Below are 12,393 nucleotides of genomic sequence, written 5' to 3' on the forward strand. Positions count from 1 at the left end.
ACACCAGAAGCTGCCTTCTACCGAGTCAAACCCTTAGTCCACCTAGCGCAATATTGCCTGCGCTGGCTATCCCAGATGCAAGGCATGCCTCTCTCCTAGCCCTACCCAGAGACTGAACCTGGAACCTTCTGCAAGCCGAGCAGGTGCCCAGCCACCAAGCTACGAATGTTCTCCGTCTCTTGGCTCCAGCGCCCTTCCTCAGCTTTGCCGTACTGGCTTTGAAAGCGATTGGCCGAAGTAACGCAGAGCCAAAAGAAGTCTGGGAAGGAGCAGCTGATTCCCCAGGAGAAGAAATCAGGGGTGCGCAGGAGGAAGAAGGAGACTCCCCATCGGTCGGCGCCAAGCAGACTGAGACGCCTGTTGGGAGGGGAAAGTCCATTGCTCTCTGTGGTAAACTCTCCTCCCGTCGCAGGACAAAGGCAGCACCCCTGTGTGCATTCCAAGGAGATCAGCTGGACATCCCAGCGCTGCTTTTGATTCTGTCTAGAAACCTATCTTTTCAAGATAATTTCTTTCACAAAACAAAAAAGTAAGGGGGGGTTGGGGTGGAAGACAAAAGTCTGTTTCCCATTTGGTAGGTGACCTGTTTAATGTTTTCTCTGTGTCTGGGAACTCCTTAGTGTAATTACCGACCTTTGAACTCCCCAACTAATCCGGAGCTATTTTGTATTCCTGACTCATCTTGAAGGCTGGACCTCTCTTTTCTTCCGAGTCTGCTGCCACAATTAAAGAAGAAACAGCTGCATTTCAAAGAGATTCCAATTCCAGAAGCTAAATCGTGATTGACACGTTCTTATTCTAAGCTATAAGAAACTCGTAAGAGTCCTTTCTTGGGTTAAAACTTCAATCATTTTCTAAAAAATTATCTCAATATGGATTTTATTCATTTTCTTTGAGAGCCATTCTTTGCACAGACACACACACACTGCGTTGGTGGCAAATATGAACTGCTAGCATAAGGGAGTCTTGGGAGTCTGAGCCATCTTCTTGAGACAGAAATGGGCAAATTCCGTTTAGTGTCAAAAATTACGATTAGGGAATCAGACACCTGCCACATAGCCTAGCGTGGTTCCAGACAGCCAAAAGATGAAGGAAGTGGGACGTTCTTGAAGTCGGACACCAACGGCGAAGGCTTCTCATCAACCCAACAGTGAAAGCCGCCAATAGGAATTCACAGTTTTGCCAGTTTAGGAATGTATAATCTCTTATTCCAGTTTAGCATAACTTCTTTCGGTTCCTTAACCCAAGGAGCAGTAGTTTTGCAAAAATGCAAATTATTAGTCATTAATTCCCCCCCCCAAAAAAATCTCTGAATGTCTGCTTTGAAACGGCTAGCAAAATAATAAGATATTGAGATAACGCTGGCAGCCGTTTCTGGAATTGGAGGCAACACAGGTGGCCAAACTGAACAGTTGGAAGTAAGGAATTGTGGAAATAGCCAGGCTCCTTAAGTGGATGCTCTGGGTTTACTAAAAAAAAAAAACCTTTTACAGAATGTGCAGCCGCAATCCAAATACATAAAATTCACTTGAGTTCAATTTCCAGATTTGTTTTGGGCAATGCAGATGCTTATTTAAGATTGGGGGGGGGTAGCTGTCCACATGGTGCTGCTCTGCTTTCGGCTTGCAGTGTCTCGAAAGGAGCTTGCAGAAGGGAGCAAGTTAACTAGCTTGCAATCCTATACTCGCCTACCTGGGACAAAGTCCCTCTGCCTTCAGCGGGGCTTACTGTGTAGACATGTATAGAACTGCACCGTTACCTTTTAATTTTAGTGTCACATTTATATCCCGCTCTTCCTGCAAGGAGCACACGTGGTTCTCCCCTGCCCTCTCTATTTTATCCTCACAACAACCCTGCGAGGCTGGCTAGGCTGAGAGATAGTGACTGGCCCAAGGTGACCCAGTGAGCTTCACGGCTGAGTGGAAATCTGAACCCTAGTATCTCACAGGTCTTAGTCCAGCACTCTTAACCACTGCACCACACTAGGTCTATAATTACAATTTCTTTTGTACAGTCTCGCCTGTATTAGCTTTCTCTGAGTTGCTTCTGCAGCAAATTTATCACTACTATGTCAAGACCCAGCAAAGTTCCACTTCACCGTTTGGCTTCAGGTCAAGTCCGACTGCTTCGAGATGTCTGTGAGAAGCAGGGATAGGGAATATTTTTAGGTCCGCAGGCTGGATCCTGACCAGGATCAGCCCCGCAAGCCAAAGTTTTATCATTGGGCACCTGTCAATCACCTGCCATCACAATGAGATCAAGTGCAGCTAGAAGATTCTTTTGTTGGTTGCAGAATTTTGCAGAATCCCCTAAGGGGGTGGGGTTCCCTCATTTGAAAAGGATGAGAAATAAAAATTTCTAGGTATTCTGTCATCGTTATATCAAGGATGATTACATTTGTTCACCACTTTTTACAAATCTAAGCGACTTACAGAAAATTTTAAAAATGCAGAATGATGTACCAAACATTTACAATCCGAAACACTACCTAATACCTGGGGGGTGGGGGCAATAAAAAAAGAAGAATGCCTTTCTATGGCTGCAATAGACCCACAAGCAAACACCTTTTGTGGTCTCCCCCAGACACATCTGGAAGAATGAAACCCATGAGAACGGAAAGATGGCAAAGAAGCCAGGACGCTGCCTTTACCCTGATTCAGACCATTGTTCTATCTAGCTCAGTATTCTCTACACTGACTGGCAGCAGCACTTCTAGCCCTTCCTGGAGATTCTCACGACTGCAAACCTGGGATGTTTGCATGCTAGGCAGATGCCCAAGCACCCAACCACAGCTTTCCCCTTGAAGGAAGCTGCTTTATCCTAAGACCAATTGGTCCAACGAGCTCAAGTCTACACTGACTGGCAGAGGCTCTCCAGGAGGAGTCCAGGTAGGGGGCATTCCCAGCCCTACCAGGAGAAGCCAAGGGATCAACACAAATTTCTAGAAAGCCTTCGGGAAACCCCAATGCCTCTTAGAGATTAAACTAGCTTGCAGGGTGGTGTGGCACATTCAAATCCCCCAATCTCAAGTTTACTTGTTCATTTAATTCAGAAGATAACCTCCCCACACCTTGAAAGCCGTCTACTTGCTCCCCCAGTGCAAAAAATCATCTAGGCATTCAGTGCTAGAATATTTAATTGGCAATGTTTTTACTCAGCACCATTTGTGTTATTTAAAACACACAGACACAAATTTCAAGAAGCAGGTGTTTTTAAACAAGTCGCCCATCGCTATCATTTTTTGCCCCTCCCCTAAAAGCTCACCAATTCTTCACTTTTGGGTGTTCCAAGTTCCGGAAGGAAATTGAATACCAGTAATCGGGGAAGCGGCAGAAATGAATGTATACAAGGCAGAAGAGAGGGAGGAAGAGGACATTTGTTTAGCTCCTACAGATCTGGAATGTAAGTATCCCAAAAGCACAAGTGTAAGACTCGGGTGAAATGGCACATTTAGGGTGCGTGCGTGTGATGCTGAGCTGCAGAATACTAGGAACACCAGATTCTGTCTTACATTGAGTCAGACCATTGTTCGAGCTGCCTCTGGAACGTGTCCAGAAGAGGGCAACCAAAATGGTCAAAGGCCTGGAAACGATGCCTTATGAGGAACGGCTTAGGGATCTGGGTATGTTTAGCCTGGAGAAGAGAAGGTTAAGGGGTGATATGATAGCCATGTTCAAATATATAAAAGGATGTCATATAGAGGAGGGAGAAAGGTTGTTTTCCGCTGCTCCAGAGAAGCGGACACCGAGCAATGGATTCAAGCTACAAGAAAGAAGATTCCACCTAAACATTAGGAAGAACTTCCTGACAGTAAGAGCTGGTTGTCAGTGGAATTTGCTGCCAAGGAGTGTGGCGGAGTCTCCTTCTTTGGAGGTCTTTAAGCAGAGGCTTGACAGGCATATGTCAAGAATGCTTTGATGGTGTTTCCTGCTTGGCAGGGGGTTGGACTGGATGGCCCTTGTGGTCTCTTCCAACTCTATGATTCTATGATTCTGCATTGCCCACACAGGCAAGCAGTAGCTCTCCAGGGCATCAGGTAGGGGTTATTGCCAGTCTGACCTGGAGATGCTGGAGGTTGACTCTGGCCTTCTGCAAACCATGTGCTCTACCCCCTGAATAACAAACTTTCCCAATAGGTGTTTAAAAAGCTGCCTCATACCAGGCCAAACCTCATTTAACTCAGTGTTGCCTTCTCTGACTGGCAGCTGCTCTCCAGTGTTCAAGGCAGGGGATATTCTCGAACATCAGAAGAGGCTGCTGGATCAGGCCAGTGGCCCATCTAGTCCAGCATCCTTGTTCTCAGAGCGGTCAGCCAAATGCCTCTTGGAAACCCGCAGAAGCAAGATTTGTGCACAAGAGCTCTCTCTCCTGTCCTATAGAAGCGCGCTGCACCCAACTCCCAATTCTCCCTTGAAATTCCAGGGACTGAACCAGGGAATTTCTGCATTCAAAAGATGCTCTACCGCTGAGCTACGGCCCTACACATAGTTCAGCCCTCCATGAAGTTCAGTGGGGGAACTCGACCCAGTCACTCTCTTTCTCTCATCCTAAACCACTTCATTTGCTTGCTGCAAGGATAAAACAGAAGCCTTAGGCTTAGCCAATCTTTTAGGGAAGGGGGATTTCTGTGTCCGGTTCTGGGCACCAAGACTGAAGAGGACACTAGCAAGCTGGAAGGTGTGCAGAGGTGGTTGATCTGGAAACCAAGCCTTATGAGGAGCAGTTGAAGGAGCTGGGTATGTTTGGCCTGGTAAAGAGGAGACTGAGAGGAGATACGATAGCCATCTTCAAATATCTTAAGGGCTGTCCACATGGAGGAGGGAGCATGCTTGTTTTTTCCCTGCTCTGGAGGGTAGGACTCGAACCCCTGGCTTCAAGTTGCAAGAAAGGAGATTCCGACTAAACATCAGGAAGAACTTTCTGGTGGTGAGAGCCAGACAGTGGAACGGTCTCCCTCGGGAGGTGGTGGGCTCTCCTTCCTTGGAGGTTTCTAAGCAGAGGTTGGATGGCCATCTGTCAAGGATTCCTGATTTTTCTCTGGCATTATGTGTTTTATAAGGGATTTGTACCAAGAAAGAAAGAAAGAGAGAAAGAGAGAGAGAGAGGCATAAAAAAATAAGAGATTTGTACTTTGTATTGCTGAATTTTAGCAGTATTTATGGATTACAACTGAAAGTGAGGTGCTTCATTTCACCTTCCAAAGAAATGCCATAAATAAATAAGTAATACAGTGGTACCTCTACTTACGAATTTACAGTCATACCTCGGTTTAAGTACGCCTTGGTTTGAGTATTTTCAGTTTAAGTACTCCACTTATGGAAGGATGCAGTTTGAATTTTCTGCCTCTGGGACGAAAACAAAGGTCTCGCACAGTACTCTTCACACTTCTTATACCTTACATGCTGGTGACTGAGAATCATTTGCCAAAAACAGCACTGATAAAACAAAGTTTTTGCACGAAGTGATTTCCCCACCCCATGGCACTATCTCACAGTGTGATGCAGCAGCAAAAAAAGCTAATGTTATTCTAGGCTGCATCAACAGAAGTATAGTGTCCAGATCAAGGGAAGTAATAGTACCACTCTATTCTGCCTTAGTCATACCATACTTGGAATACTGTGTCCAGTTCTGGGCACCACACTTTAAGAAGGATGTTGACAACCAGGAAGGAGTGCAGAGGAGGGCAACCAAGATGATCAAAGGTCTGGAAATGAAACCTTATGAGGAGCTCTTGAAGGAGATACGATAGCCATCTTCAAATATCTTAAGGGCTGTCCACATGGAGGAGGGAGCATGCTTGTTTTTTCCCTCCTCTGGAGGGTAGGACTCGAACCCATGGCTTCAAGTTGCAAGAAAGGAGATTCCGACTAAACATCAGGAAGACCTTTCTGATAGTAAGAGCTGTTAAGCAGTGGGACAGACTCCCACGGGAGGTGGTGGACTCTCTTTCCTTGCAGGTTTTTAAACAGGTTGGATGGCCATCTGTCATGGATGCTTTAGCTGAGATTCCCACATTTCAGGGGGGGTTGACTAGATGACCCCTGTATAAATGTAGTTTTTTGATGGAAAAAACTAGGTTTTGTTGTTGTTGTTTAGTCGTTTAGTCGTGTCTGACTCTTCGTGACCCCATGGACCATAGCATGCTAGGCACTCCTGTATTCCACTGCCTCCCGCCAGGGCCGGCTCTAGGTATAGTCCCGGTGGCATGGGGCCGGCAGGAGGGGCGCTGCGCGGCAAACATGCTGCGCGCTGCGAGGGCGGGGGCGCCGGAGCGATCTACGCGCCTCAGCACCAGGGCGCCCGACCTGCTCGAGACTGCCCTGTCTCCCGCAGTTTGGTCAAATTCATGTTCGTAGCTTCGAGAACACTGTCCAACCATCTCATCTTCTGTCGTCCCCTTCTCCTAGTGCCCTCAATCTTTCCCAACATCAGGGTCTTTTCCAGGGAGTCTTCTCTTCTCATGAGGTGGCCAAAGTATTGGAGCCTCAGCTTCAGGATCTGTCCTTCCAGGGAGCACTCAGGGCTGATTTCCTTCAGGATGGATAGGTTTGATCTTCTTGCAGTCCATGGGACTAGATGACCCCTGTATAAATGTAGTTTTTTGATGGAAAAACTAGGTTTAGGAAACCTAAATTTTCAGCATTAGGGCATGATGGAATCAAAAGTTTTTGATGGTGAAAATTATTACAAAGACATGCTCTTTCTCAATAAAGAATAAAATGTATGGGTCTCTTTTGTCTTGAAACAAATTTTACATTTTTTGGACATCGGGGGGTGGGGGTGGCTACTGGGTACAACTTTTCTACAATCCATAGCTGAAATAGAAAAAAATTAATGAAACAGAGTTGTTCACCTTAAAATCTAAAATAATATTGGTTATTACAGGGGTTTTTTCAAAAATGCAGACTTGTTTTTCAGTTTAGGGATATTTAAAACTATGAAAATTGGCTATATCGTGAAATCAATCTAAAAAAAAATCGGCCAGAAACTTTAAATGATGACATGTAAGGAAATAAGACTTGGCAACAAAAAGATTAAAAGAATGTAAAAATTATGCATTATATTCAATTTTGCAAGTCCTGCTCATAGCTAACCTAAGTCAGTCATGCGCATTAACTTCCATGAGTCTACTCTGAGGAGGACTATAACACTGGCTCACAGCTCCCCGCTTTACCTCCACAAACAATAGTTAGGCTTAACTTCCTGCCTTGAATGGATACCACTAAATATATATATGTATATATGTGGTTTTGAATATGACCGTGGCGGAACAGAAGGGTCACAGCAGACGCTCAGAACAGGCTTTTCCAAGGGGGCGGGAGGTCAAAAAGAAGACGGAAAAGAGAGGAGAAAGGAGGGGGGATGTTAATAAACAGCCTTTTGGGGGGTTTAAAGGGTTTTCGCCGTCTTTTTTTAAGGATTACATCTTAAATTCCAACAAATCAGATTTGGGAGTTACTGAAATTGATCCATCCCTCATCCAAACTTTGCAATACTTGGCTGTCCTGACATCATTTAGATAGTGAGCTGTATTATCAGATTAGGGGGGAGACCTATTGTTCAGGGCTAGTGAAAGGTGGGGGGGGTGAGACCTTGGGGAGGCCGGCAGAATTCGGAACCTTTTAACCTGGCTGAAGCCTGTATGGTCCCTGTTATGCAAATACCCCCCAATCCTCTGCTAAGTTCACTGGAAATAATTTTCTTGAATGACAGGTTTATTCAGCGAGGATTCAGTTGGTGATTAATCCCCCTTTGATCTAGGGAATTTTACTTAACTAGCAGTTACCTCGTTTTGACAAAGTGCAACCGAGATTGGGGGGGGGGGAGCAGAGCAGGGCAGGGGGGGCAAGGAGGACGCAGCCAGGGGGTGTGTTTCATTCTCCCTGAACCCTTTTCTCTCCCCCCCCCACCTCCAAAAGAAAAGGAGAAAAGAAAAAAAGAGACAAGAAAAAACCATGGCACCCCCAACTGGGACAAGAAAGGAGTTTGGAATGCCATCCGCTTGCGGTATTTGAAATCAAATTCTGAGTTAGAAAGTCAACGGGATGGCAGATGGAGTTTGGTCCGCACACAAGAGATCGGCAGGCATCCTAGCTTGCATGGGGGGGGGGTTGTTTGCTCAGGGAAAGCGGCCTCATCCAGGGATGACAACCGAGAAACGCAACAGCACGCCCTGAAAGCCCAGGCCCAACAAGGATGTCTGAAGCAGAACGGATTCCAACACGGGTTTTTCCCGTTTTATTCGACGCGGGGCATCAATCGGCCGTCAAATGAATAGGCATCTTCTCCCTTCGGCACGGCAAGTTAGCAGCCCAGGCAAGACAATGATCTCCTCCTCCTCCTCCCCTGGCTTGTCCCCTGCTAGGCTCGGTATTATGGCTATTAATTAAAATTCCCCCATGGTGCCCTCAAAGCAGCTGGCCGAAAATGCAACGCAAGGTAAAAAATACACCAAACCCATCAATTTGTTTTACCAAGGAGAACCACCCTGAAACCCACAAGAAGCGGCGGGCCAGTTTTTCCTGCGTCTGGGACATCCACAACTGGGAAGAAGTCATCTGCAAAAGGATTGGTTTCTCCTGATTTTCTAAAAAGGAGATCAGCCTTCCTAGGCCTTGAGTCTTTATAGATGGGATTGCATTACAAAGAAGGTGCTAGTCCTCATGGTTGCCCAGGTGGATATCTTTTCCTTCCTTTCCTTATGGGATATTAGCAGGGCCGGATTTAGGTTTGATGAGATCCTAAGCTCCTGAAGGTAATGGGGCCCTTTCTATGTCCAGCTGTCCTTTGTCAACAACAAATTGTCGCTGGTTGCTTTGTGTGTGTGTGAATATACGCTATATGGTAATTTATGGGCACCCTATATATAGAAAGGAGCAAACCAGTGATATTTTATGGAGTAGGCTGGCAGGCAGGGCCCATTACTTACATCATTTCTGAGCCGCTCTCAGATAACCTGTAATCTCTGTGTCTGAAAAGTGTTTCATATTCTTCCCTGTTCACATCACACGTTCCACTGGGGACAAAAGAGAATCTGGTGGAAACACATGTGATTGGCTCTGCCCATTTGTGGTATACATGTATACCACACAGGCCTGGATTTAGGTTTGATGAGATCCTAAGCTACTGAAGGTAATGGAGCCCTTTCTATGTCCAGCTGTCCTTTGTATTTTCCCCCTTTAAATTGTTTTGGGGGCCGCAAGAGAGTGGGGCCCTAAGCTGTAGCTTGTATAGCTTGTACGCAAATCCGGCACTGGACATAAGGAAGAATCCAGTCATGTAGGACCACAGATTAAAGTCAATATTTAGGGTTTTAAGAGGACCGTTTGAAGGGTTGTCAGAGGAGAGTCCCCTGCTTGAGGAAGGTATGTTGTTGTTGCTGCTGTTGTTGTTGTTGTTGTAACCCATCTGTTAACGAGAGACAATGGACTGCGCCTCTGGGTGAAGCCAAGCTGCTGGAGAATCACAGCACCTGCTGTGGCTGCAAAGACGGGTAACTCGTAACTGAAGTGATCTCCCTGGGGCACAAGCCTGGGCAGTGTGTCTGAAGGTCCTGGGCTTCCCAGACAAGACACACACCCCAAGCCTCACTGATGTGCTCCAAAGGAGAGCAGAGCAACGTGTTTGACCCCAGCATGGCTGCAGGAGTTGCTGGAAGGCGCCATCCAACCACCTTAGGGACTGCACTCTGGATTTGTGTATATATTATTATTATTATTATTATTATTATTATTATTATTATTATTATTATTATATTTGTTGTTGTTTAGTCGTGACCAACTCTTCGTGACCCCATGGACCAGAGCACGCCAGGCACTCCTGTCTTGCACCGCCTCCGGCAGTTTGGTCAGACTCATGTTGGTAGCTTCGAGAACACTGTCCAACCATCTCGTCCTCTGTCGTCCCCTTCTCCTAGTGCCCTCCATCTTTCCCAACATCAGGCTCTTTTCCAAGGATTCTTCTCTTCTCATGAGGTGGCCAAAGTATTGGAGCCTCAGCTTCAGGATCTGTCCTTCCAGTGAGCACTCAGGGCTGATTTCCTTCAGAATGGATAGGTTTGATCTTCTTGCAGTCCATGGGACTCTCAAGAGTCTCCTCCAGCACCACAATTCAAAAGCATCAATTCTTCGGCGATCAGCCTTCTTTATGGTCCAGCTCTCACTTCCATACATCACTACTGGGAAAACCATAGCTTTAACTATACGGACCTTTGTAGGCAAGGTGATGTCTCTGCTTTTTAAGATGCTGTCTAGGTTTGTCATTGCTTTTCTCCGAAGAAGCAGGCGTCTTTTAATTTCGTGACTGCTGTCACCATCTGCAGTGATCAAGGAGCCCAAGAAAGTAAATTCTCTCACTGCCTCCATTTCTTGTTCCTGCCACCGTACAACATCAACTTCACTGAACTGGTCATGTTGTGTGGATGCCTGATGATCGTCTTCCAAAGCAACTACTCTATTCCGAACTTAAAAATGGAAAGCGTAATGCTGGTGGTCAACAAAAGAGGTTTAAAGACAAATCTTTAAGACAAATCTATAGACAAATCTTTAAAAATGTAAAATAAAAAAAATTCCTTCAGTAGCACCTAAAAGACCAACTAAGTTTTTATTTTGGTATGAGCTTTCGTGTGCATGCACACTTCGTCAGATACTCTCTGATGTATCTGATGTATCTGATACTTCAGATGTATCTGAAGTGTGCATGCACACGAAAGCTCATACCAAAATAAAAACTTAGTTGGTTTTTTAGGTGCTACTGAAGGATTTTTTTTATTTTACTTCGACCCAGACCAACACGGCTACCTACCTGTAACCTTTAAAAATGTAGTACTATAAACACCGACAACTGGGAAACACTGGCCTGCAAGCGCTCCAGTTGGAGAACAGCTTTTTCCAAAGGTGTCATGGGCTTTGAAAATACTCAAACTCAGGGCGAAAGGGAGAAACGTGCTAAGAGGAAGGCACGCTTGCCAAACCCTCACCGTGATCAACTCCCGCCTGGAAACCAATGTCCCCACTGTGGAAGGACGTGTGGATCCAGAATTGGCCTCCACAGTCACTTACAGACCCATTGTTAAAATCGTGTTTATGGAAGACAATCTTACTGGGCTATGAATGATCGTCGAAGAAGAAGAAGCAGGTTCAGGTAGTCTGGAACCAATGCCTAAGCAACCACTCACATGCTATAATCAATAAAGTTGTGGCCAAAATTTAATGCCAAAAACCTTAAACTAAAATCTGTGTCTATTGTGTCTCATTTGGGGGGGGGTTGGGGGTTGGGGGGGTCTTCACACGCAAAATACATAAAATAAAAGCAACCTCCACCCGAGAAAAATCACATTTTAAAAGGGCATAGGATCCTCGCAACTTTTAAAGTAAGACAGTGAACAAACTTGGACAAAAAACGCTCATTGGAAAGATCATGATCTCAGAAATGTCTGCAGCAATATTTATTGGCACCCCAATTGGCTTATAGGGTTTACTGCTTGGTCCTTTCTTCTCCCAAAGATGTCCTTCAAGACAGCAGGTATGGATTTGTCCTCGGGGTTTACTCCCAAAGCCTTTCTCACAAATGTGTAAAGCCAGAAGGCAGCGGCGGAGGTTTAGGATCAGAGTTTTCCATCTCCTAGATGGGCTACCTTCCCAGTGGACAAGCCCCACCTGCCCCTAAGGGTGGTGTAGAAATGTAATAAACAAGAAAGCAAGCAAAGGCATCCGTATCTTTCACTTAATAATAATAATAATAATAATAATAATAATAATAATAATTTTTTATTTATACCCCGCCCTCCCCAGTCAAAAACCGGGCTCAGGGCAGCTCACACCAACAAAACCACAATAAAACATAAAAACAATTAATTAAAATACAGATTAAAATACAGTATTAAAATTTAAAATGCAGCCTCATTTCAAGTAGTCCATAAATCCAGGCCATGAGGGAGGAAAACACAGGGGTCAGGCTAAGTCCAACCCAAAGGCCAGGCGGAACAGCTCTGTCTTGCAGGCCCTGCGGAAAGATGACAAATCCCGCAGGGCCCTGGTCTCCTGGGAAAGAGCGTTCCACCAAGTTGGGGCCAATACTGAAAAGGCCCTGGCTCTAGTAGAGGCCAATCTAGCCACCTTATGGCTCGGGATCTCCAAAGTATTGTTTTTGTGGACCTTAAGGTCCAGGAGAGGCGGTCCCGTAGGTACAAGGGTCCCAAGCCGCATAGGCCTTTAAAGGTCAAAACCAGCACCTTAAACCTGATCCTGTACTCCACCGGGAGCCAGTGCAGCTGGTAAAGCACTGGATGAATGTGATCCCGCGGCCGGGACCCCGTAAAGATGCACCCCTCTCCTGTCTTTCACCTGGCTGGGATGAAAAGGGGCAGGCAAGTTTCACCATAGGAACAGAAGA

This window comes from Zootoca vivipara, chromosome 1, assembly GCF_965207765.1.
Source record: "Zootoca vivipara chromosome 1, rZooViv2.hap1.1, whole genome shotgun sequence".
Classification (NCBI taxonomy): Eukaryota; Metazoa; Chordata; class Lepidosauria; order Squamata; family Lacertidae; genus Zootoca; species Zootoca vivipara.